The sequence below is a fragment of the Rhinopithecus roxellana genome, chromosome 4 (genome assembly GCF_007565055.1).
Source record: "Rhinopithecus roxellana isolate Shanxi Qingling chromosome 4, ASM756505v1, whole genome shotgun sequence".
Lineage (NCBI taxonomy): Eukaryota > Metazoa > Chordata > Mammalia > Primates > Cercopithecidae > Rhinopithecus > Rhinopithecus roxellana.
In genome coordinates, this window is record NC_044552.1 from 70,523,550 (window position 1) to 70,550,988 (window position 27,439).

The 27,439-nt window shown below is 43.4% G+C and overlaps 1 protein-coding gene across 3 annotated transcripts in view; it reads left to right on the top strand.

The window, feature by feature from the left end:
- The window catches only part of TULP4 (TUB like protein 4), a 287,789-nt gene that overhangs the window by 22,180 nt on the left and 238,170 nt on the right, over window positions 1-27,439 (top strand). The gene's annotated exons all lie outside the window — the stretch shown is intronic.

Genomic DNA, 27,439 nt, shown 5'->3' on the forward strand with positions numbered 1-27,439 from the left:
TGTAGGGGTGAGCCAGAGACCTAGTTCTGGTCAATGAGATTAGTGGGAGGTCTGTCCAGAGGTTCTGGAAAACTCAGCCTTACAGCAACAACACTAGTAAAGGTGGCCTTTTCTTCCTCTGAAAGTTGTCATGTCTGGGTGTGGTGCCTGGAACAGTTACAGTTGTTTTGCTGCTGGTCTGAGCATGAAGCCAACATCAGGGAGAGGACTGAGCCAAGCCAACAGCAGAGAGAACTCTGCAGAGCCCTGGTGCACCATGCCTGGCACCCACTCACCTTGGACTTGTTCTGTGAAATAAATTTTCTTATTGTTTATGCCAATTTAAGTTAGGATTATCTGTTACTTGCAACCCAAGATGTGCTAACTGATGCAGTAGCTTTCATTCATTTCCTCATTGCATGAAGGAGAAGTACAAGGTATAAAGGCAGAATTGATTTAGTCAGAAGGTCAGAGGTGGCTTCCTTGGGGAAATACAGAGCCCTTGGTGGGAGAGTTCCCTTTTCTTGCTGGGCCTTGTGTGCCACATTTAAGGATTTTGGTCTTTATTGCGAGAGCAGAGCCTCTTACTGGTTTAAGTACTGGGCTATTGCATGAATGCAGTGAACTCTTATTACTTAAAGTAACTCTCTAGTTACTTAAGCTACTCCTGCTAAAGAACACCTTGGCTTAACATTCCAGAGTTGAGTTTGATTTGCTGAGCAGGCAAGGAACAGTCAGTGGTTAAGGCTCTGGTGATTAGTAGGTGTGTCCAGAAAGCACAGGAGAGCATCTTTGCTTGGAATCTGATGAAGTGAACAGCCCAGATTGTTTTCTTTTTTCTTTGCCAGTGCATGCATGTGTGTATGTGTTTCTGTATGTATATGTATGTATAAACTGTGGTATGTGTGTATATGTGGTATGTATACTCACGTACACACACACAGACAGCTTTCATGTTTTCTACTTTAAGGGTAACTTGTGAACAGCCTGTTGTTCTCTAAGTCTTTGATCGATTAAATAAAAAAGTTGCAGCCAAGAAACCAAGAAACCTGTTGGCGGTTATAAAAACAAGATTGGTGGTCTTATTGTAAATACAATTTTGAGAATGTATTAATATGTCTGAAATTGAACTTTTTAGCATTTCCAAAAGTTTTCCTTCAGATTTGATATAAGATCTGCTCTCACTCTTATACATATGGATGTATTAGCAAAACTGGATTACATCCCAGTGTAATCAGGCAGGAAACCTGTCTGAACCATATAGTGGAACTGCAATGAAAAGCTACAGTATTCTTGTAATTATATTAGGACGTGATGTGGTCCTTCCCTATGTTTATTAATTAGTGGAGTTGTAATGAGCCTTCTCCCCTGTGCTTTTAAGGATGCTGATCAGTGGGCATCCAGGTAGGATTTTAGTTGTGTTTGGGAGCCTTCTGTGTAAAGGTGGGAGGGATTGGTGTTTCAGGTGGCAGCAGGTGAGCCTCCTGCCAAGTTGGCATAATGGGAACAGGACTCTTCTGAGCTGCCATCTGTTTGTGGCTGATAGGAAACCAGCAGTGATTTCTGAGGAGTGAGAAACTGTTCCATTTATGTTGAAATATTTAGGCCGGGCGTGGTGGCTCATGCCTGTAATCCCAGCACTTTGGGAGGGTGAGGCAGGAGGATCACTAGGTCAGGAGATCGAGATCATCCTGGCTAACACGGTGAAGCCCCATCTCTACTAAAAATACAAAAAAAGATTAGCCGGGTGTGGTGGCAGGCACCTGTAGTCCCAGCTACTCGGGAGGCTGAGGCAGGAGAATGGCGTGAACCCAGGAGGCGGAGCTTGCAGTGAGCCGAGATCGCGCCACGGCACTCCAGCCTGGGCGACAGAGCAAGACTCCATCTCAAAAAAAAAAAAAAAACTTTAGAAATTAGTAATGTTAAGACCGTGCTGATCAGGTGTTAGTAGGTTGGAGAAAATGGACTGTGGAGTGAGTTTTTGTTGTTACTAATTTCAGAAGATGCCTGCTTTGTTTGACAACCCGTGTCCCCTCTCCCTCCCAAAAAACGAAAAGCCAGGACTCTTTTCGTTTCTGCCCCCCTAGACTTACCACTCAGGTCAGCCTCAGCTGTGTACTGAGTTGCCTTAGGCCAGGGAACACATTGTTTATACGGCTGTCACATGTACACTGCCTGTGGGGTGTTTGCAATGGAGGGGATTCAGTCTGTCTCAAACTCTTATGATGTGTCTTTTTAAAAAACTGTGATAAAATATACGTAACAAAATGTATTATTGTAATCATTTTTCAATGTACAGTTCAGGGCCATTAAGCAACATTTATATGGTTGTGCTGCTGCCATGGTGTGTCATGTTTCAACCAGGTGCTTTGATGGACTTTAAAAATAGCGGATGCTGCTTCTGTATGGTGAATCATCAGCATGTTTTCTCTAACGTGATGTCCCTTTGGTTTTGCAGCTTGCATTTGCTTCTTTCCTGTAGGAGTTGATTAGGTGAATGGAGGTGCTGTGTCCACATTTCTTCTGGGTCTGATTTGTTGCCCTTGCAGCTGGGGAAGCTGTACCCTCCATGTATGTTGTCTTTGATGGTATCCTGAAAACTTTGCTTTGTCTCCCCCGTATTATACTCTCAAAGCAGCGGTACGAAATAGAGAACAACTCATTTCCCCTTTAACCTAGCATTAGTTGGTAGGTTGGCTGGAGGAATTAGTCTGTGGCCCAAGGGCCTACCAGAAAGTTGCTGTGGAGCCCTGCAGTGGCCTGGTGTGGAGTGGTGAGTTAGGGTTATGTGGTCTAAGCCCTGCCACGGGAGAAGGGTCCAAGGGGTGGCCGATCTCTTTCTGGCTCTAGGACTCTACTGGGTTCAGTCAACCACCTGTAGGTTTCTGCTTTGCCTCTTTCAAAACAATCAGCGGAAATAACTATAGAACCCTTTGTTAGTCAGGGAATTCTTGGTTACCGGTGAAAGAGACTTAACTAACACAAAAAAAGGGAATTCATTGAAAGGATTCTGGGCTGTCAATGGAATCCAGGCCAGAAGCCAGGGATTGGGCTAGGATGCTGCATGGTTGGGGCCAGGAGGACTCTCTCTTCTCTTCTGCCTCTTTCCCAGCTGTCAGCTCCCTCAGTGTTTCTGAGTTATTCCTTTTCCGTCATGGACCAGCATTCTCTGCTTCTCGGTCCAGGTGGCAGAACCTGGCTGCCAGCCCCATGTTTTTCGTATTATGACCCAGGTGTCCAGAGAGAGACTATTTTCTTTGTGTTCCAGAATTTCCAGGGAAGAGCTGATGAGTTGGTGTAGAAAATGGTGACTTCCATGGTAACGGTGGGAGGATGGAAGCCATTAAGGAAGTCATTGAGGTTCAGCAGAAGGTCCATCCTTGCTGCAGTTTATAAAAATGTTAGAGACACCACTCCAACAGTTAACAAATAGGAAAGGACCCGGGCTGTGAAAGCTCCAAAGCCTTGCATTAAAATTTAAAGCAAAACAAGGCCGGGCGCAGTGGCTCACGCCTGTAATCCCAGCACTTTGGGAGCCCGAGGCGGGTGGATCATCTGAGGTCAGGAGTTCGAGACCAGCCTGACTAACATGGAGAAACCCCATCTCTACTAAAAATACAAAATTAGCCAGGCATGGTGGTGCATGCCTGTAATCCCAGCTACTCGGGAAAGCTGAGGCAGGAGAATAGCTTGAATCTGGGAGGCGGAGGTTGCGGTGAGCCCAGATTGCACCACTGCATTCCAGCCTGGGCAACAGGAGCGAAACTCTGTTTCAGAAAAAAAGCAAAACAAAACAATCAAATCTGATCAAACTAAATTAAAACAAAATGCCGCCATCACCAGGACTAACAAAAAATCCTGCAAGATTGAAGATTTGAACCTGCTGAACAAATTCGGAAGCTGCTTTTTGTAAAATCGAAGTTCTTTTTTAGTAAAATAAATTATAGCTTATTTTCATATCAGCATTATTTGAGCTCAGAGAATTGTGGCCAAAGTTTAACCAAGCAGGGTAGTTTGACGTGTGATATATTTACCTGAAAAACAGAATAAATAAAATACTCTAAATTTACCAGGCACAGTAGCTCATGTCTGTAATCCCAGCACTTTGGGAGGCTGAGGTGGGTGGATCACCTGAGGTCAGCAGTTCAAGAGCAGCCTGACCAATATGGTGAAACCCCACCTCTACTAAAAATACAAAAAATAGCTGAGCGTGGTGGCACGCGCCTGTAATCCCAGCTACTCGGGAGGCTGAGACAGGAGAATCACTTGAACCCGGGAGGCAAAGGTTGCAGTGAGCCGAGGTTGCACCACTGCACTCTAGCCTGGGCAACAGAGTGAGACTCTGTCTCAAAAAAAAAAAAAAAAAAAAAAAATCTAAATAATATTTTAAATGCACAAGGAGATTTTTCTGTTAGAAGGCCCTTTTCTAAAATCTACTAATTTCATATTATAATATGAATTTTCTCTTAAATCAGTGTGTGCCAGTGGATCTGTTCTCCCTTGCTGTCATTGTGTCTCATCAGGGTCACTGATTCATGGGTAGATCACATACTCCACTGACTTCTGAGGTTATGAAAAATAGCTGTTCCTCTTATGGTTGTTTGGTTATGCACATAGATATCCTCTCTGATTTTGAGAACTCTATGGAATTCAGTTGGGATTGAATCCTACATGTGAATTGTGAACCTGTATGCAGTAATCCAAGGTGAATTGAAAGCATCATTTAATTATTGCAATTTTGAACCACTATTGACTAAAAATAAGAATAGTGGCTAAGAGGTCATAGTGCTTTGACACCAGTTCTCTAACACCAGCTGGGTTCAACTCGGTTCTGATACCAACCGCCTGAACTGGATGTCAGACATGAGGGCTTATCTCTGCATGGCTGCTCTCATGGCAGATACCAGTTGCAAGTCTTCAGGCTACCTGTACTTCTCACCAACTGGCTGTACATTTGGGGATTCCACCACCTTGTCAGGTTTGATAATTTGCTAAAACAACGCACAGAACTCACAGAAGACGGTTTTATGATAAAGGATACAACTCAGGAACAGCCAAATGGAAGAGACACATAGGGCAAGACCTGGGAGGGTCCTGGATGCTGAGCTCCCATGCCCTCGCCCCATGGAGTCAGGGTGCATCACCCTTCTAGCACATCCATGTATTAATCAACCAGGAAGCTCTTTGAGCTCGGGTGTTTATCGTGTCGGTGTCTTATGACATCACTGGTCATGTGATTGAGCTCAGTCTCCAGCCCCTCTTCTTCCTAGAGGTCAGGGGTGGGAATGAAAATTCCAGCCCTCTAATCACATGCTTGGTTTTTCTGGAATGGCCAGCCCATCCCTTGAAATGCTCTAAGGGCCCACCCTCTGTCAACTCATTAGTGCAGACTCAGATGTGGTCAGAAGTGGCTCTTCACGGATAACAAAAGACACTCCTGTCACCCAGAACATTCTAAGAGTTTTAGGAGCTCTGTGCCAGGAACAAGGGCAAAACCCAGATATATTCTTTCTACCACATCCATGATTTAGATAAAACTTGGATTCTTGCAGGAAGTTTCTGAGGATATTAAGGTGTTCATAGTGTTTAAGCCTTCTGCATAAGGATGACAGTTGATGCTGAAGGAGATCCCCTAAGTGGAGTGAGGGGAGAAGAGGGATTTGGATAGAGCTCTGAGAAATGCCAGCATTTGAGCAGTGAGTAGAGGATGAGGGACTGGGGAATGCCTGGGTAGGTGGAAGGGACACAAGGAGAACTGGCTGTCATTGACGCCTGGGGAAAAGTGTATTTCTTTTTCTTTTTTTTTTTTTTCCGAAATGGAGTTTCGCTCTTATTGCCCAGGCTGGAGTGCAATGGTGTGACCTCGGCTCACTGCAGTCTCCACCTCCCAGGTTCAAGCGATTCTCCTGCCTCAGCCTCGCAAGTAGCTGGGATTACAGGTGCACACCACCACACCTGGCTAATTTTTTGTATTTTTAGTAGAGATGGGGTTTCACCATGGCCAACTGTGCACCACCATGCCTGGCTAATTTTTTGTGTTTTTAGTAGAGATGGTTTCACCATGGCCAGGCTGGTCTTGAACTTCTGACCTCAGGTGATCCGCCCGCCTTGGCCTCCCAGAGTGCTGGGATTACAGGCACGAGCCACCACGCCTGTCTGAAAAGTGTATTTCTAGACCAGTGCTTTCCAGGAGAATTTTCTGGCCTGATAAAAACCATCTATATTGTTGTGCAGTAAGGTAGTTACCAAGCACATGGAGGCTATTGAGCAGTTGAAATGCAGCTAAGGCAACTGAGAAACATAATTTATATTTTTATTTAATTGTACTTAATTTAACCATATGTGGCTAGTGGCTACCATTTTGCACAGTGCACTTTGATTTGAGGACATGGTCAGTGGGTTAAGAAGGATAAGGGCTTCAAGTATACTTTTTCCTTTCAGCCATCACGCTCTAGGGCTGAAGTTTTAGAGTAGCTTAAGACTGTAGAATATTCCCCACAGAGAACTTAGGTAATTGGGACAGTCTCGGAACATCTTGGGACCTGGTAAATGTCTTGGGCTTCAAGGGTAAGATCCAGTTATTCAGATACTTAATGAACATAAATGTCAAAATGAGACAGTGATTTGATTGATGGAGAGTCTTAAAAAATATAGGCAAGGGATATGAATTTCTGTAACATGCAGGGTTCAGCTGCATGTAACAGAAAACTCAAGTGGCTCATACAAGATGAATGCTGACTGTTCATGTAGCGGTCTGGAGGCAGGTGGGCATGAGCTGATTGTATGGCTCCTGCTGATCAGGGTTCCAGGATTCCTCCGCCTTTCTCTTTCACCATCTTTAACCTCAGAATTCCAGACAGTGCATGATGGCTACTGGAGCTCAATAATGACACTGTGACCAGGCAGGAGGAGAAGAGAGGGTGGGAAGGGCAAAGGACTCATCTTCCAGATGAGCTAGTCCCCCTTAAAGATCTTTCCTGGAAGCTCCCTCTTCACCTAACAACTTGACTTTCTGTTATGCTTCATCAGCAACAACTACATGTGAGGTGGGGAAATGAATCCTTGATCTGAGCATTTTGCTGCCCCAAATAAAACCAGGATTCTGTTGGTGAGGAAGAAAGGGAGACTGGACATTGGGCAGAGGCCTGGCAGTCTCTGCCTTGGTGTGGAAAGGGTGCACCTCCATGCATATGGAAGAAGGACCAGTGCCTTCATTCCCTGACATCATGTCCATGAAGGCACCTGCTGTCGCAAACACCAAACCATCATTCCCACTCAGCCTCTGCAGGTTTCTCTGCAAGCTCCTTTGTAGGTTGGCACAGCTTTTACAACAATCCCTTTTGGTTCTCAGAGCTCTTCTAGAGACTTTAGTTGTGGGCTGCCTGCTCCTTAGGTTCAGGTAACTGATAACAAGCCTACAGCGCTCCTGAGTGCTCCCTGAGAGAGCGTGTGAATCAGAGGTCAGTTTCAGAGGCACATTCTCAGGGGTTGTGTTCTTCACCCAGGCCAATGACCACGGAAGTCTTCCTGGACATTGTTCCTTGCAGGGACAGCTGGCTGCTGGGCACACATGGGGGCACAAACTGGATAAGGCTTCTGCCCATTCAGGAGCTTAGGTCAGTAATTTTCCTACTTCTTCTACAAAGAATTGAACTGTTTCCCCTGCCTACATTCTGTTAACCTTTTCAGTGAGGATTCCAGAAGAGTCTGAGAGAAGGCTGGAAGAAGGCTGGAGGGTGGTTGAATGGGATGCATGTGCAGATTCAGAAGTGGTGGGTGCAGAAGAATAGCGTCCAGGACAAGCAGCTGTGTCTGTGCCATGTCATTTGGCATCCTGCAGTGTCACCTTGCTCTTCAGGAGTGCAGCTGGTTGTGGACATTTTGGAATTGTTTTGCTTTTGGAATGGGTGTTGGGGTGAAGCATTCTTCTGGGTTTTCAGTTGTAGCTCTGACTAGCCACATCATCACTTCAGCCAAGTCATTTCTCTCTGGGCCTTAAATGTTTCCTCTGTGAGGAGGGAGTTGCCACATCCACCTAGAATATTGTTAGAGCCTGTGTGACTAAATGCATGATCTTTCAAAATCTTCACCTGTCATAATCACTCATAGTGATACCAGGTATGCGGAGGTTGAGGGCAAAGAAGTAAAACAGATGTGTCTTTATCTTTGTGTCCCTGTATCTGTGTATGATTGATGTGCCAGACTGAACATCCTACCAGTTTAAATTACCTGTGGTACTTCAGAAACCTGCTGTCAGTTTGTTAGATATATTTTTAGGTTGATATAAGATCTTTTATTTAGCCTTTCAGCAGTTTAGCATTTTTGGATTTAATATCAGGACTTGAGCTGTTTACCAGCGACCCCTGAAAGGCCATGATGGGTTGTTAGTAACTTGACTAAAGCACTAATTACAACTGGGCCTGAGCTGGGGGACTGTCTGCTAAGAACTAGACACTCATGGAGTGAATGGCTTAGTGAGCCTAGCCAACCACTTAACGTTTCAACCTCAAGGTAGTTTTATTATCCTCTGCTTAATTTATAAATAGTAACTCCTGAGCTGCTAAAGACTTTATTCCTTTGTGAAAAATACTCTAGAGAAGAAAGGCAATTATTAGTGCTATTGATGGAGGTAAATATTCTGAGGGTTCTTAGCCAGAAAATAGAAATTTTGGCTAAATTAAAGAATAGGTATTAAATTTGGTAGTGACTTGGGTCTATAAATGGAATGAAGCTATCAAAAAGTAAAAACTAATTTGCTGGGTGTGATGGCATGTGCCTGTTTTACCAGCTATCTGGGAGAGTAAGGTGGGAAGATTGCTTGAGCCTGAGAGGTTGAGGTTGCAGTGAGCCATGTTTGCACCACTGCACTTCAGCCTGGGTGACAGAGGGAGACCTTGTCTCAAAAACAACAGGCCAGGCACGGGTGGCTCATGCCTGTAATCACGGCACTTTGGGAGGCCAGGGCAGGCGGATCACCTGAGGTCAGGAGTTAGAGACCAGCCTGGCAAACATGGTGAAATCTCGTCTCTACTAAAAATACAAAAATTACCTGGGTGTGGTGGCAGGTGCCTGTAATCCCAGCTATTGGGGAGGCTGAGTCAGGAGAATTGTTTGAATCCAGGAAGAGGAGGTTGCAGTGAACTGAGATTGCACCACTGCACTCCAGCCTGGGGGATAGAGTGAGACTCTGTCTCCAAAAACAAAACAAAAACAAAAAAACAAAAAAACCAGAATAAAGACAAAACTTATAAAAACTTTACTCATGAAGTAAAAGACAAAACTTCAGTGAAATTGATGCAGCCTGTGGGGTTGGGCAGGCGCAGAGGAACTGTGGCCTTGACAGAATCACGTTCAGGAAAAGCGTAGGAGCCCATTCGGAGGTTTTTACGGGCTCTGAGGTGGTGAGGGCAGTGGTGTGTGTCGTTGCTGAAATGAACTTCAATTTGAAGAAAGATTGCTCTGATATTTCTGAGAAGTAGTGCCATTTGAGAATTTGGGAATTTATATGTATGTTGGTTTGTCATCTTCACAGCAGAATCTACTTTATTTGCACATCAATCATAAAGGTCATTTACCCATTTGGCTTGTGTGTTTAAAATTAAAACTCAAACCATTTTCCCTCTCTAGAAAATGTGGCTTGTGTGGTATGACATCTTACTGGAGTTGGGAGGAGGCATGGTGGGCACCTGAATAAACATTGATCTGGGGAAGATGCCCCTGGAGGGCTGCCTGGACAAGTCCCTGATGCTACTAGATTTCCTTTCAAAGGACTAGGAAACATTTTTTCAGCTTTAAAGGATTTAAAAGCCAGTGGTATTTCAGAATAGTGCTGAAAGAGCCCTGCTGTTGAATGAACATTGGGAGCTCTGCATGTGGGTTGTGGCAAATCCTTTATCCCATGAGGCCCTCTCTTCTCCGGGCCTCTAAGTTCTACAGACCATCAGTGCCGCCCCTGAAATGTCCTATCTTAAATAGAATGCCTTGAACCATACCGCTGCATAAAAAATGTGGAGCCAGGGGAGCTCCAAGAACTGGGGATTCTCGGTGCCTTCAAAATGACAAGTTAGAAGTACTAAGGTAAAAGCAGAAAAGCATCTGTGAGGGACTGACTTCAGGTGGTGCCTTTGACAACACACAGCAGTCAAGTTACTACTGTGCATTTAACAGGGCACACCTTTTAGCTCCGAAAGAACCTTAACTTTTTCAGTGCTTCTTTATTGCACTATCACCATTGGTTTTCACAGCATTCTTGAGAAAGGGCAGAGCAGATAGCCTGTTCACTTGCAGATGGGAAAGCTGACTTTCGGGTAGCTGAGCCCCATGCCAGGTCTCTCAGCCAGGATATAGCAGGTTAGCCAGAAGCTGTCTTCTGATTCCTGGTCTGATTCTTTTTCCATTTCAGTTTCCCCACCCCTCCTTTTTAAAAGAAATTTTATTTTATGACAACTTTACTTACTTGCTTATTTAGAGCTTAACCTCCCACAAAACATTTGAGGTGGCTTAAATGTAGTGACTAAAGAGGAAGTTGGCCGGGCATGGTGGCTCACGCCTATAATCCCAGCACATTGGGAGGCCGAGGCGGGCAGATCATGAGGTCAGGAGATTGAGACCAGCCTGGCCAACTGGCGAAACCCCATCTCTACTAAAAAAAAAAATATTAGCTGGGTGTGGTGGCACACCTGTAGTCCCAGCTACATGGGAGGCTGAGGCAGGAGAATTGCTTGAACCTGGGAGGCGGAAGTTGCAGTGAGCCAAAATCATGCCACTGCACTCCAGCCTGGTGACAGAGCAAGACTCCATCTCAGAAAAAAAAAAGAAAAAAAAAAAAAAGAGGAAGTTATGTTGATACAAATTTTTGGCTCACGTAAGGCAAATACTTGTTTTTTTTCCTTAAGCATTGAGAATGAGGAGAAGAAGAAAGCTGTTTCTTTGATTAAACTGAAATCTTACCTGTGTGCCCAGACCTCCCCACCAGTTCTTAGATCATTGGACAGCACCCCCAATATTAAGCGTGTATAAAACTTGTATTTCACCCCAAATTCAGGATGGTATGAATGGAGAAAGGAGTAACACATGAGGGAGCTTTGTGGTTATAGCCGCATTGCCTTTACCTTTTTGGTATTATACTTACTATATCATATTTTGCTATTTTTGTGTGTTTAAACATGAAAAGTAATAAAATATTATAGTACATTTGTAAAAGGGGGAAAATCACCCTTAGCTTCCACCATTATTATAACTCTTAAGCATAGCATTCTCTTGAATTCTTTCCTCATATGCACTTTTTTCAAAAAGTTCTAAGCAACATTATAAACACTGTTGGAAGATTTTAAAATTTAACATAACATAAGCATTTTTTCATGTTTTAAAGTGGTTTTCATAATTATGCTTCTTTTTGAAAATTTTTTATTGTGATAAACTTTACCTTTTTTCTTGATATAGGGTCTCACTCTCATCCAAGCTGGAGGGCAGTGATGCCAGTCATGACGCACTGCAGCCTTGACGTCCCAGGTTCAAGCGAATCTCCTGCCTCAGCTTTCTGAGTAGCTGGGTCTACAGGTGTGTGCCACCATGCCCAGCTGATTTTTGTATTTTTTTGTAGAGACATGGTTTCACCTTGTTCCCAGGCTGGTTTCGAACTCCTGGGCTCTAGCGCCCATGTTGGCCTCCCAAAATGCTGGGATTATAGATGTGAGCCCCTGTGCCCAGCTGAAATGTACCATTTTAACCATTTAAAAGTATACAGTTGGCTCTACATATCTGCAGGTTCTGCATGTGAGGACTGAAAACATTCAAAGAAAAAACATACAACAAAAATATAGTAGAACAATAGCATTTACATTGTATTAGGCAATACAAGTAATTTAGAGATGATGTATCTGAGGGATGCATATGGATTATATGCAAATAATGTGCCATTTTATATGAGAGACTTGATCATTTAAGGATTTTTTCATCTTCACGGGTCCTGGAACTAACCCTCATTGATACTGAGGGACAACCGTGTAATTCAGTGGCATTAAGTATTACGTTCATGTTGGTGTGGTGTGCAGCCATCATCACCATCCATCTCCAGAACTTTTGTTCATCTTACCAAACTGAAGCTCCGTGCCCACTAAACACTTCCCTTTTACCCCTTCCCCAGCCTCTGATAACCACCATTCTATTTCTGTGTCTATAAATTTGACTACTCTAGATGCTTATATTAGTGGAATAATAAAATATTTGTCCTTTTGTATCTGGCTTATTTCACTTAGTGTGATGTTCTGAAGGTTCATCCATATTGTAGCATGTGTCAGAATGTCCTTCCCTTTCAAGGCTGAATGATATTTCATTGTATGTAGATACACATTTTGTTAACCCATTCATCTGGTTTTTTTCTTTATAATCCAGGACAGTGCTGAAACGCATTCATCTGTTGATGGACACCGGGTAATTAAACTCTTTGAAGACTGTAATAGTCCATCAAGTAGATAAATCATACTAGAAGATGCAATTTTTGCCCTCAAAGAATATTGAAGTTGATATGCCAACATGTGAAACACAAAAAATGAAAGCAACTAAGTGACGTGAGAAGCCAGTGTGGGTTTATACAGAGTAACCAAAGGAGGCTGTCCTTGCCTTTCATCCAGTTGTTAGACTGAGGGAGGGTAGGACCTGGGAGGATTCCAGAAGAAGGTCTTCAGTTTGATTTCTGCCCCTCCCACTTCTGCTGCTCTGTTAGGCGTCTGTGTACAGTTAGCAGCCATCTCATAGTAAATCTTCCAAATCATTAGGAGGTCCACTGCTTTGTCAGGACAATTTATACCCTTTCTCAATTAGCAAATTGTGTGGCAATCCAAAGTTAACTGGAGTGTTGCTCCCCTTTTCTATTTTGCTCCCCTGTGGATGTAGTGCAAGAAGGCCTGCCAAGGTCAGGCTCCCATTTTCCTCCCTGAGTTGGTATAGACCCGTTTGTTGGCCAAAAGCCCTGTAGTCGAGGGTGGTGTGCTTGCATTTGCCTGGCTGAATTAAGGCTCTTTGGTGCTTTTCTATCAGTCGAATCACTTCTCCATGTCTTTTAGAAATTTAGAAGGGTTTATCAGTGGTACCTCACTCTGTTTTCCACAGGTTTTTAAAACTTTTTTGTGTACTTTTACATTTGTTTGATCTTTTTTTTTTTTTTTTGAGACGTACTTTCGCTCTTGTTGCCCAGGCTGGATTGCAATGGCGTGATCTTGGCTCACTGCAACCTCTGCCTCCCGGGTTCAAGTGAGTCTTCTGCCTCAGCCTCCCAAGTAGCTGGGATTACAGGCATGCACCACCATGCCTGGCTGATTTTTTTTGTATTTTTAGTGGAGACATGGTTTCTCCATGTTGGTCAGACTGGTCTCGAACTCCCAACCGCAGGTAATCCACCCGCCTCCGCCTCCCAGAGTGCTGGAATTACAGGTGTGAGCCACCGCACCTGGCCTTGTTTGATCACTTTAATGGGACTTTGGGGAGAGGAAATAGGTAAATAGATGGTGCATTCATCATCCTGAATTTATTTTTGTGTACTATTTATTGTCTTAAGTCTGTTTGGCTGCTATAACAAAATACCTTAGACTGGGTAATTTATAAACAATAGAGGCTGGGCGCGGTGGCTCACACCTGTAATCTCAGCACTTTGGGAGGCCGAGGCAGGTGGATCACGAGGTCAGGAGATTGAGACCATCCTGGCTAACACGGTGAAACCCCGTCTCTACTAAAAAATACAAAAAAAAAAAAAAAAAAAATTTGGCCAGGTGAGGTGGCGGGCCACCTGTAGTCCCAGCTACTCAGGAGGCTGAGGCAGCTGAATGGCCTGAACCCGGGAGGCGGAGCTTGCAGTGAGCTGAGATTGTGCCATTGTACTCCAGCCTGGGCGACAGAGTGAGACTGTCTCAAGGAAAAAAAAATGCTAAACAGACATGTAGTTCTTACACAAAGTCAAATTTTCGAAACTAAATTACCTTATCATAACGTATACAAAAATTATCTGGGCGTGGTGGCGGGTGCCTGTAGTCCCAGCTACTAGAGAGGCTGAGGCAGGAGAATGGGGTGAACCCGGGAGGCGGAGCTTGCAGTGAGCTGAGATCACGCCATTGCACTCCAGCCTGGGCGACAGAGCGAGATTCTGTCTCAAAAAAAAAAAAAAAACCAATAGAAATGTGTTGCTCACCATCCTGGGAGCTGGGAAGTCCAAGACCAAGGCACCAGTGGACCTGTTGTCTGGTGAGGGCTTAATCACTTCTCAAAGGCCCCACCTCGTAATGCTATTACATTCGGTATTAGTTTCCAACATAGGAATTCTGGGGGGACACCAACATTTGGATCACAGCAATGACATTTTACTATTTACTGAACTCTTTTTTTTTTGAGATGGAGTCTCGCTCTGTCACCCAGGCTGGAGTGCAGTGGCGCAATCTCAGTTCACCGCAAGCTCCTCCTTGTGGGTTCACGCCATTCTCCTGCCTCAGCCTCTGGAGTAGCTGGGACTATAGGCACCCGCCACCACGCCCGGCTAATTTTTTGTATTTTTAGTAGAGACGGGGTTTCACCGTGTTAGCCAGGATGGTCTCGATCTCCTGACTTCGTGATCTACCTGCCTCAGCCTCCCAAAGTGCTGGGATTACAGGCGTGAGTCACCATGCCTGGCCTGAACTCTTAATTGTTTTGATTTCATTCGATTCTGTTGGGTTTTCCAGATGGAAAATCATATTACTTATAAATCAGGGTGATTTTTGGCTCTATTTTTATATGACTTTTTTTTTTTTCCTGTTGTAATATTCTGCTTGTAATTTCTAAAATGATACTGAATAGCACTTTTGGTGGGCATCTTTGGCTTAATCCTCACTTTAGCCTTTAGCACTGTTGGCTTTAGTCACTTTCTGCATATTGCCAAATTGCTTTTTGGAAAGGTGCACTAGAATTGGAGAGCGCTTGTCACCCATGTCCACACCCAAGCTTAGTGACCAAAGCATTGTGAAGGGTCTTCCCAATTTGTGGCTCTTGTCATTTTAAAATTAAATTTGGGTTTACCATTTATTATTTTTTCTAGAAATTCTGGAGTCTGAGAATAGAGTTGGCCTAGGTTCGTACATTGTTTTGTTCTCACCAGATAATTACACAACTTTTTCTTCCTATTCCAAAGCAACAGTGTTGTGGAGTGGAAATTACTGTTGTTAATTTTGGCACCATAGTTTGGTAAAAAAAGTATGGGTCTTGGAGCCAGATATCAGAACTTAGCTCTGTCACTAATAGCCTGGTGACTTTTCATAACCTTACTTAAACTCTTTGAACTTTAGTTTCAGCATTTGTTAAAAAAAAAAAAAAGATTTTACTGTGTCTCACTGGGAGATTGAGAACATGGAGTAAGATGCAAAGTGGGCCCTTCCTTAGCAGTGGAGAAATCATTAGCATTCACATACCAAGGCCATTCAGCAAGAAATTGTTGCCATTTGAAGATTTTGATAGACTTTAATTTTGATCAAAGGTAATTTTATAACCTTTTTTTCTCCGTGATTCTTTATCCCTATTTCCAAATGGAATCAGGGTCAATGATAATTGTATGTGCATATTTCTTTAATAATTTATTTTATTCCAGATTTTAAACATTGCTTGATGGGTAGAATATAAATGAAATTACAAAAGCAGTGTCCAACATTTATTGAGCACTTTACTATGTGGGCGGGTAATTAAGTACTTTACATATGTTTATTTAATCTTCCCAACATTCCTTTTTGGGGAAATGAAGGTGCTTGAAAGGTTACCCAGTCAGGTCCTGGGAGAGCCAGGTCCGGGGCCTGGCAGTTTTGCTGCTGAGCTGCTGTCACTGTGCTGCCTTTGTGGTCTTTACAGGGTTGTTCCCTTTATTCTGTGTTCCTTAAGCCCTTTTTATTGCTTTAAGATCTAGGAAAAAACAAAACAAAAACACTGAGTTTTTGAAAATTTTGAAAATTTAATTGTTTTAAATAGTAAGTGTCAAATGTACAACATTCATATCTATTAAATATATGTTAATTCTACTCTGTAGCAGTAAGACCTTTTCTTATCCAGGCAGTATAATTAGATCTTCTATTTATCTTTAATAGCCTTCTGTTTGTCTTAAGAACTCTGGCTTAATTTTCTCTTGGATTATTATGAAGCCTTCATTATTGGGATATTTTTGTCAGTAAATTGTCCTGACTTGGTCCAACTTGGAGCTCTCTTTCTTTCTTTGCTCTTGCATCATCATCTGAAGACCCTACCTTGGCTTTATGCTGCCAGGGACCGGTCATTCCAACAAGATTCTCTTGACTCTGCTCCACGGCACTTTTTTGGCTATTGATTACAGGATTTACTTTGTAGTATTGAAGCTGACTTATTTTGCCCATCTTCTCTCACTGTGTGGGGTGCTTCTCGGGGCTAGGGACTGGACTTCGATGAGTTTTGCATTGTCAGCCTTTTTGGCCTGTGGTGGGCACTCACTAAGTGTCTCTGGTACCGGGGCCTATGATGGGCACTCAGTAAGTGTCTCTGGCTGGAGTGTTGCTTGGCTGCTTTCCTCGTTTCACACTGCACTTTAGACTATTGCAGCTAAAATTAGCACACGTCATCTGTTGATGTGATGCTTGCCTCCTTTTAAGCATTTCTCAAGCTTTCAAAATTTCTTCCTGAAGTTTGTCCTTCACAGATGAAATTGCTCCTGAATTAGAGGTAATTTACTCCAGGCTTCCTTGTGCTTAAATGTGGCAACTTTCAAGGCTGCCTTCATTTTTTGCCTCAGAGTTTATAAAGCAGCCTAGTGTAAATAGCAGCCTAGTGTAAATAGATGCTGTAGGGCCGGGCACGGTGGCTCACGCCTGTAATCCCAGCACTTTGCGAGGCTGAGGCAGGTTGATCACCTGAGGTCAGGAGTTCGAGACCAGCCTGGCCAACATGGTGAAACTCTATTAAAAATACAAAAATTAGCAGGGTGTGGTGGTATGTGCCTGTGATCCCAGCTACGTGGGCAGCTGAGGCAGGAGAATGGCTTGCACCCAGGAGGCGGAGGTTACAGTTAGCCGAGATTGCGCCACTATACTCCAGCCTGGGTGACAAAGGGAGAGTCTGTCTCAAAGAAAAAAAAAAAAAAAAGCTGTACTTAGCTTATTTAATATAAGCAGTTTTATGCTAGTCTCTGCTCTGTCGTGTTTTGTTTCATTTTCAATTGTTGCTTCTCATGTGGTAATGAAGAAAGCATTTAAAGCCCAACTTAGGTGGGTGCCTATTTTGGTCCAGCTTCCTCCAGTTGTGTCATGACTCACTGATGAGGAGGAAGGGCAAGGAGACATCTAACTCTCACAGGCTTTGTTTCTTATAGCTCAGAGAGGGTTTCTTTAATCCATTTTAGATTTTTTTTTTTTTTTTTTTGAGATAGGTTCTTGCTCTGCCACCCAGGCTGGAGTGCAGTGTGCCATGATAACTTGCTGCAGCCTCAAACTCCTGGGCTCAGGTGAGCCTCCCACCTCAGCCTCTGAGTAGCTGGGGCTACAGGTGGGCCACCACATTTGGCAAATTTTTAAATTTTTTATAGAGATGGGGTCTCACTCTGTTCCCCAGGCTAGTCTCAAACTCCTGGGCTCAAGCCATCCTCCTGCCTTGGACTCCCGAAGTGCTGGGATTACAGGCATGAGCCACCGCGCCTGGCCCCACATTAAAAATTTTGAAAGAGTAGCTTTGATTCAGGTGTAACTGCCCTCCTAAAGAAAAATTAATGTTCTGAGAAGTTTTATTTTAAAGTTGGAAAGTACTGGGAATAAATCCGTTTTAGGGGAAACATTGAAATGCTACATTTGAAAATCTGTAGAATTTGCTTCAGGTGAGACAAAGGATAGGGTAAGTCATTGAAAGGACTCACTGGGACACGTGCAGTGGAGGGTTTAAAAGTATTTGCAGAAAAAAATTGAGAACCTTTCGTTTCTAAATTAGAAATGTTTGAGTGAATTTAGGAGGAAGGGACTGGTTAAGTACCCAGGGGTTGGTTCCACAGTTGCTGAGCATCTGCTGTCACCAAGTCAGATGTGGCTACGGTCCTTGGGGAGGTGACAGGTAGGGGAGAAAGCCTTATCCACGAGGCTTTAATTCAAGGTGCCAAGGACCATGTGATGTGGCAGCAGGTGCATTTCAAGCATAAAGAGGTGGAATTTTTCAGTTGGGAATTACCAGTGGTCACCAATGTTTTTATCATCAGATTCTTTTTGTATTTTCTTTCTTCCTCCCTTCCTGCCCCCATGGCTATGATCTTATTACTAGCCAAGAATTGTTGTTCAGTACAAGATAATGGTATTAATAGCTCATATTTGTTTATTAATTATGCTTAATGTGAGGTGAATGAGGCAGAGGCTGGAGATGGAGAAGAGGATCTGGTGGTGAGTGCTGTGGAACCCCAGCATCCCAGGCCAGCCAAGGCAGAGGAACAAGCAGAGGAGACAAAGAATCACAAGGGAGGAGGAAACTATCAGAAAGTTCCTGTAGAGAGCTTACAGTTAACTCACTGAAATCCCTCCACAGCTGCCTGAGATAGGTTTTGTCATACCTCCATTTTACAGGTGGGGAAACTGAGACCTTGAGTAGTTAAGTAACATAACTCCAATGCAGGAAGTAGTCATTGGCAGACCAAGGATTTGTTGAAGTGAGGCTGTCAGCCTCCTGAGTTCCTCTTCTTAATCAGTACTGCCTTCCAAGTTTCTAGAATGTTTCTGTCAAAAACAAATGTGACAGTTTGGTTTGTGTAACTTTACTATAGTAGATGTATAGTTCTCAATACATACTTTATCTGAGCCAGAAGGCTAAGGAAGCGATCAGTATGTGTTTTAAATATTGAAAAGGAGCTTCTGGACTTTGATTATTGGGTTTGTAGAAGAATAGAGATCTCATGACCTGGCTTTGGGAATCTGGTCCAATCATGTCGTTTTGCCTTTGGTGAAAGTGAAGGCCCTTGTTGAGGGACCTACCCAACACTTCACTGGAACTTGAGCCTGGGTCTCTTGAGTCCACGGTCAGAGTTTTTCCCATTGCACTATGATGTCCTTGGAATGTGTGTTCTTTTTTTTTTTTTTTTTTGAGGCGGAGTCTCGCTCTGTCGCCCGGACTGGAGTGCAGTGGCCAGATCTCAGCTCACTGCAAGCTCCGCCTCCCGGGTTTACGCCATTCTCCCGCCTCAGCCTCCCGAGTAGCTGGGACTAGTTTTTGTAGTCACCCGGCTAGTTTTTGTATTTTTAGTAGAGACGGGGTTTCACCGTGTTAGCCAGGATGGTCTCGATCTCCTGACCTCGTGATCCGCCCGTCTCGGCCTCCCAAAGTGCTGGGATTACAGGCTTGAGCCACCGTGCCCGGCCGGAATGTGTGTTCTTTACACAGACAGTGTTGCAAGTGAAAGTTAGGGAAAGTCAAAATGGGTAAGATGCTAAAAGTGCCCTTATCAAGAGCACAGATAAGCTTCAGGAGCCCCATCCAGTGTCTTCATTGAACTGGACCTCTCTGCCGTCCTCTCCTTGCTCAGGTGTTGAGACTCCCCTCTCTTTGGTTTCCTCCTCCCTGTTCACTCTTCTCACCCTCCTCTGCTGGCTCCCCACCTTTATTTACCTGACGTAGGGTTCCACAGGGCTCACCACTAGAGCCTTTCCTCCATCCTCATCCTCCCTCACTGGGGTCAATATGGTCTGTAGTTAAAACTCACCTTTATGTCGATGACACTGACTTATCTCCAGTCTATATTTTGACTCTGAGGTTCAGATACGAGTGTCCAGCTATTTACTTGACCCCGCCCTTTGAATGTCTCCTAGATATTGCAGACTCAACATGCCACATCTGTTCATGGCAACTCCATGCCCTGTCCCATTCTTCCTCAGCTCAATTACTGCTACCACCAATTGGGAATTATTCATAACTGTAATAGCTGCCACTTACTGAGAGGTCATTATGTGCTGGGCACTGCCTCAAAAATATTACACGAATTTACACAAATAATCTGTTTGGTCCTAACAGTAATATCATGAGGCAGGTTGTGGTAATAGTGATAGCTTATATAGCTCCTAGTGTGTACCACACACTGTTTTTTTTTTTTGAGACGGAGTCTCGCTCTGTCGCCCGGGCTGGAGTGCAGTGGCCGGATCTCAGCTCACAGCAAGCTCCGCCTCCTGGGTTTACGCCATTCTCCTGCCTCAGCCTTCCGAGTAGCTGGGACTACAGGCGCCCGCCACCTCGCCTGGCTAGTTTTTTGTATTTTTTTAGTAGAGACGGGGTTTCACAGTGTTAGCCAGGATGGTCTCGATCTCCTGACCTCGTGATCCGCCCGCCTCGGCCTCCCAAAGTGCTGGGATTACAGGCTTGAGCCACCGCGCCCGACCTACCACACACTGTTTTAAGCATGTTACAGATATTAACTCGTTGAATTCTTATCACAGATTCATGAGGTAGATACTGGTATTATCTCTCATTGATAGGTGAGAAAACTGAACTACAGAGAGATTAAATTACTTGTTCCAGGTCCCTTGGTTAAAACTTGCCTCCCAGGCTGGGTGCCGTGGCTCACACCTGTAATCCCAACACTTTGGGAGGCTGAGGTGGGCGGATCATGAGGTCAGGAGTTCGAGACCAGCCTAGCCAACATGGTGAAACCTCATCTCTACTAAAAATACAAAAATTAGCTGGGCATGGTGGCGGGCACCTGCAGTCCCAGCTACTCGGGAGGCTGAGGCAGGAGAATTGCTTGAACCCGGGAGGTGGAGATTGCAGTGAGCCGAGATCATGCCACTGCACGCCAGCCTGGGTGACAGAGTGAGACTCTCTCAAAAAACAAACAAACAAACAAAAAACCCCAAAACCCAAAAACCTGCCTCCTGGCTGCTCTCTTGTCCTTCTCTCTAGTGAGCATCTTAGTGCTGGCCACCACCAGCTGTCCCTGGATCACTACAGCAGCCTCCTTCCTGTGCTTTCTGCTTTCACTCTGTCCTCTTCCACACAGCAACGATGTTGGTCCTGAAATGAAAACCAGAACATTTCATTTAAACCTTCCAGTGGCTTCCCGCTGCACTCCGAATAAAATATAAGCCCCTTTCTGTTGCCCATAGGCCCCTCCTAAGGAAACCCCCAACGTCCTGGTCTTTTCTGTATCCTCATACATGCCAGTCTTTCCTGCCTCTTGTTAACCTTTTATTGATCTCTTCCATTTTGTTGTTCTCTCCATTAGAATGTAAGCTCCCTGAGGGCTAGAGCTTGATCAATGTAGAAAGAAGTAAGTAAAGGCCGGGCGCGGTGGCTCAAGTCTGTAATCCCAGCACTTTGGGAGGCCGAGACGGGCGGATCACAAGGTCAGGAGATCGAGACCATCCTGGCTAACACGGTGAAACCCCGTCTCTACTAAAAAATACAAAAAACTAGCCGGGCGAGGTGGTGGGCGCCTGTAGTCCCAGCTACTCGGAAGGCTGAGGCAGGAGAATGGCGTGAACCTGGGAGGCGGAGCTTGCAGTGAGCTGAGATCCGGCCACTGCACTCCAGCCCCGGGCGACAGAGCAAGACTCTGTCTCAAAAAAAAAAAAAAGAAGTAAGTAAGAAATAAGTACAGTTTTAATTTTAGGCTGTATCAGTATTCCATTTGGAAATTGTGTTCTGAGTTCCTAAAGAGCCAAATCTTACTAGACTGGAACACAATCCAGTGCCGAGTTGTGGAGTGCTTGTATAGTTCTGCCACTGTCTGGAACCCATACAAGTGTCCCTGCACAGTTGCAGCTGCTTTTTTTGTTGTTGTTGCTTCCCTCTTAGTCCTGCCCATCTGCCTTATGTGCCACAGTGTTTGAACTTCATGAGGCTGCTGTATGCGAAACTGTGGTGATTCTGATGGTTCTGTGGATAGTGGAAGAAACCTGGCCAGGGATGTACAGGGAGAGAAGCTAAGCCTGAGAGGGTTTGACCATATTCCTGCCTGTGAAAGACCATGGGAGATGGTAATCTTTAAGGTCCCATACTGACCCTCACCAATTCAGATTCTCCTGGCACTGATTTGCAAATTGAGCAACAAGTCTAGCTGTCTAGATGGCCATAGTTACTATTTTCTTTAGCTCTCAGTGCCCATTCTAACCCACTGGCAGCTCTTTGTCACTGTCCCTAGAGAGCTTTGAACCCACCTTGATGCACATAACTACACTAATGGCAAGTTCTTTCATTTTTTCAGTAACCAAACCTATCAGCATGGAGCCCAAGGAAATAGGTCTTATGAGAATTTCTGTAGTAAACAAAAACATAGAATTTGGGATAATATTAGTAAATAAGCAATAACTTAGCAAATTAAGATCTTGTTTGTAGTTCTGCTGTGGAGGACAGTAATTTGTCATCTTACTTAAGACCCTGTGACTTCCAAAGAAGTGACATTCTGTGAAAGTATTGAGGGAGGGTAGGCCTCTGCTATGAATGTAGGAGTGTGCAGTTCACATATACTTTCTAAATACTGAGGACGAGTAATGACTGTAATAAACTAGGGAGACTTTTTTTTGTTAAGGCAGAGTCTTGCTCTGTCACTTAGGCTGGAGTACAGTGGTGCGATCTCAACTCACTGCAGCCTCTGCTGCAAGGGTTTAAGTGACTCTCCTGTCTCAGCCGCCCAGGTAGCTGGGATTACAGGTCGCGCCACCATACCTGGCTAATTTTTGTGTTTTTAGTAGAGACAAGGTTTTACCATGTTGGGCAGGCTGGTCTCGAACTCCTGACCTCAAATGATCTGCCCGCCTTGGCCTCCCAAAGTGCTGGGATTACAGGCGTGAGCCACTGTGCCCAGCTGGGAGACTTTTTCTTTTCTTTTCTCTTTCTTTTTCTTTTTCTTTCTTCCTTTTTTTTTTTTTTTTTGACAAGGTTTTGCTCTGACACCCAAGCTGGAGTGCAGTGGCATATCATAGCTCACTGCAGCCTCAAACTCCTGGACTCAAGTCATCCTCCCATCTCAGCCTCCCAAGTAGCTGGGACTACAGGTGTGCAACCACCCCCTGGCTATTTTTTTTTTTTTGGTAGACATGGAGTCTCACACTGGTCACAAACTCCTCTTTCTTCTAAAGCAACAAAAACGTGTTCTTAGTTGACAGTGGAATGGTAAACATGACTCTCAGAACTGTTATACTGAGTTCATGACTTGTTTAGGTGACAGGAGGTCGATATAGATGGTGCCAGCTTGACACCCTTGTGTCATAGGGTCCCTTTGCCCAGCACTCTCTTTTTAAATTCAGAATAATTGGGAAGTGGTGGGTGCAAACCAGCACTGCCTTCTCTGCAGACCTACCAAGGTGTTATGCAAGCAGTATATTTACATAAATTTATATTACATAAATATATAGTATATTTGCTAATAATAATACCAAGGTATTATGGAAGTAGGGAAGGCCTAACTTATTAGAACCCACGTTTGTTTGCCACGACCTCTGCTGGTCTTTTTTTTCTTTAGTCTTTTTTTCCTTGTTTCTATTTTTCTTTTTTGAGACAGGGTCTTGCTCCCATTGCACAGGCTTAAGGGCAGTGGCATGATCATGGCTCACTGCAGCTTCCACTTCCCAGGCTCAGGTGATCCTCCCACCTCAGCTTCCCAAGTAGCTAGGACTACAGGCATGTGCCACAACACCTGGCTAATTTTTTGTATTTTTTATTAGAGACAGAGTTTCACCATTTTGCCCAGGCTGGTCTCAGGGCTCAAGTGATCTTCATGCCTCAGCCTCCCAGAGTGCTGGGATTACAGGCGTGAGCCACTGTACCTGGCCCTATAGCATCTATTTACACTAGGTCTGTCTCTTGGTCTTGAATGTTACCTTTAATGACCTCTCAGTCAGAGAGGTCAGGAAAATGAGATTTCTTTGTAGATATTAAAGAATATCAGAGAAAGTACTTTTGGTATTGCAGCCCAAGTACATCATGGGTTAAAATGACTTTTACAGATTAGCCTGTGTAGCAGTGATAAGGCTTATCTCATTACTTCTCTAGAAATATTTTTTCAGAGTTCTGAACAACCTGTTTGTAAGAAGACTTTAACAGCGTAGTCCGTGGGTTAATTGGGGAGATTTATGTTAGAGCTACCGGAAGCAAGGGTTAGCTTTGGCCACAGTAGCCAAAACAACTCTTGTGCCACCCCTCCCTCCTGCTCAGTGTGGCTCGTGTAGGTAGTTGTCTGGTTTCTAGCATCACGCTAGGCTTGGTTGCACTGAGTTTCTGGTGGCCTGGAGGGTAACTTTCGGCCTTTGTGTGGAAGCTGTCACTTTGCACCTTAAATATCAGATCGTAATTTGGGGACTTCTTGAGATGATGTCCTTCAGTGATGTAGATATTCTGAAACAACTCCCTACAGCAGTCCCAGGTACCAGAGATATCCCTTCTTTTCTTTTTCTGGCAGCAGTAACTTTGTGGTCTCTCTGGGCCATATCAAGCTTGGCTTGAGGCAACTCTGTTTCCTTCACTCAGAGAGCATTATATCACCTCCCATCACCTCATCCCTGGAATTCTCTTGACTTATTTTGCTGCTCTGACCTTTGAACCAGAGCCCAGGCTCAAGCTTTTGTTGGGTGGAGGTGAATGTGGACTCCCTTCTTCTTGTGCTAAATTCATCATCACAGGCATGGAGTAACTGAGCTTCAAGGGATCTTAAGTCTGTTGCATGTCAGTCAAGTGGACTGCCCTCTGTTTGTGTTAGATGAAGTATTGGGGGAAGTGTAGGGTCTGTGTTTTCATAGCTCCTTTGAGACTGCTAAAGGTATCCGGCCTGTACTGTGTGGTACAATGAGCTGTATTGACAATACACCTTCACAAAGAGCAAATCTAGCACTGTGTCTTTCCATACAGTTGTTTTGATGTGTAGTGCATTTTGTAGTGTTTAGAGGGGAAATGTAGAAGAAAATACTAGTTTTTTTTTTTTTTTTGGCCATATGCTTTAGTGTAAAATGACCCAGCACTTTCCAAAAGATATTTTTATTAGTAATACTAAACTATTATCTATATGCTCATGTTGATTAAATTGATTGAAAAGGTTAATTTTCAATATATATACTTAGATCTTTCCTAGACAAAATATAATGTTAACTTTGATAATACTTTTTGTTTGATGTCATTTGAGAACATTTTGACATCATAAGTTGAGAACAGTTGCTTGATAATAGATTATTTTCTTCTTTATCATTTTACCTATTTTATTAGTTTATTTTGTTTTTTAGTAGGTGCCAGCAAGTATTCTTTATTTGGTTCTGATATTTTTCCCCTTTAAGAGTCTTATTGAACAAATACTTTTAGAGGACCTCGTATGTTTAGGGCACTGTTGTAGAACCGGTGAAAGGAAGGGGAGCTGGAGGTAAGTCGCAGTCTCTATTTGGGGAGCTTCCCTGGGTGAGTTTAGCTTTCTTTATGTAGACCCCATGGGGATCCAGAATACTGGCCATAGTTTTTGAAAATGTAGAACAATTAGTAGATATTCAGAATTCAGAACTTAAATTATATATGCTGTCTACCATCTAGTTTAAACTTTTAAAAGATACTGTTAAATTTACACTTCAATTGCTTTAGTACGTCTTTATGATTTTAGCTCAGGTATGATAGAATGAGGATATGTTCTTTTCCCTTCCCTGCTGTGTTCTGATCTTAATGTCAAGGGAAGACAGTAATATTGTGTTTGACACTAATACGTTTAGAAGATAATTTCTAGCCTCAGTTTATGATAGCTATGTACATTTATGAGGAAAATTTTTAGCACATGGCTTACATGGTGCAGAAATTAGTTTCAAATGACTTCATCTGTGTTTAATATCTGATCATTATGTTAAGAAAAAAGGAGAAAAGCAAATGGAGACTCTCCCTCTCCCAGGCCATCCATTTGACAATAACATAATTGGGAACGTGTCCTTGGCCTCTCTCCTCCTCCTTCCCCCAGAATGGTGTAGGTGCTCTTTACTCTTAGTGAGATATACAGCAGACCTATTCATTCTCTTCCAAGAAGTTCTCAAAACAGCAGACAGCTGTGAACACTTGATGTGTGTTTGGCTTGGAATTCAGCGTGTGAACCTCTGCCTAGACGGTTTTTCCCTAGACCAGAGGGCTTTATTTCAGAACACAGCTGTGAAGTGAGGTGATGCTTCTTTACGGCACGGCTAAACGTGCACCACTAACTGCGTGGATAGACAAGAGATGCACCATGGTAGTCGTGAGGGTTTGACTTTCTCCATAACTGGGAAGTTAAAATGGACAGTTTGGCAAGAAGGAAAGTTGCATATTTCTCATGTATTCCATAGCCATTTCCTTTTGTTTATCAACGTGAATGTTGAGAGTTGGACCTCAGTATGAATTTTAATTAGAATTGTAGTATAGCATTAATCTTACTATGGTAGCAAGACCAGTGTAATATGAATACACTTAAAAAAAAACTTATACATTATGAAATGAATAATTGAAGCCATGCCAAGTCCATGATACTATGCATTCATGCCATTTTATCTTTTTTTAATTGCCTTTTTATTTTTGATATTTCAACTGATCATTTATTACCTTTTCCTCCCTGGTTGTTTAAAGTTATCTTTTCTTCATTTTTCTTTACCAGGAATCTATTTTATTAGCATTTTGGGACAAGTGGCTACCTGAAAATAGATTTTATTTTTGTTGTAAAAATTGGTTTCTTACAGATATTCTTCAGTGAAATTAAAAAGTGCTTCATGCCAAAGCAGAAAACTGGTCAGGAGGAGTCCCTACATAGTTTGATTTCCACTTAAATAAAGCCCTGCGTCAGTGCCTGTGCAGCTGTCTAACTGTTGGCTGCCGAGACAAATCTGCAAGCCTGGCTCTCCTTATGGAGTGGCGATAGTTGGGTGATTAATTGAAGATATGATTTTGTATTTAAGGACCCAAGCAGAAGAAAGTCTCACATTCTAATGGTGTTTGAAAAATGCACTCTTTTAACTCTATAAATTGGGAGAGAGAAATGTTGTAATTTGTCATCTAAATTAGAAAGTTAAAGCTATTTTATTCTTCTGAGCACAGTGCCTGGGATGTTGGGCATTCAAGTGTTTGTACAGTGAATGAATAAATGGACGGATGGATAAATTTAGTTGATCTTTATTTAAAAAATATTTCATTCAAAAAGAAATGAATAGCAGATACCTTACATTAAATGTAAGGAGTAATAGCTCCCTTGTAGCTTTTGCACTCCCATTTCTTTGGGCAAATGACTGGGGTAAATGGATTATGACATGGGGCCGGGACCACCTCACTTTGTGGGTGTTATGGGAGGGATATTTAAAAAGGCAGAAGGAGAAAGAAACAAAATCTTATTTGTTTCCATGCATTTTATTGGTATCTTAGCGAGGTAATTCAGACTTAAATCCTAGGCTGAAATTCCTGCCTTAATTTTTTTTTTTTTTTTTTTTTTTTTGAGACAGAGTTTCGCTCTTGTTGCCCAGGCTGGAGTGCAATGGCACAATCTCAGCTC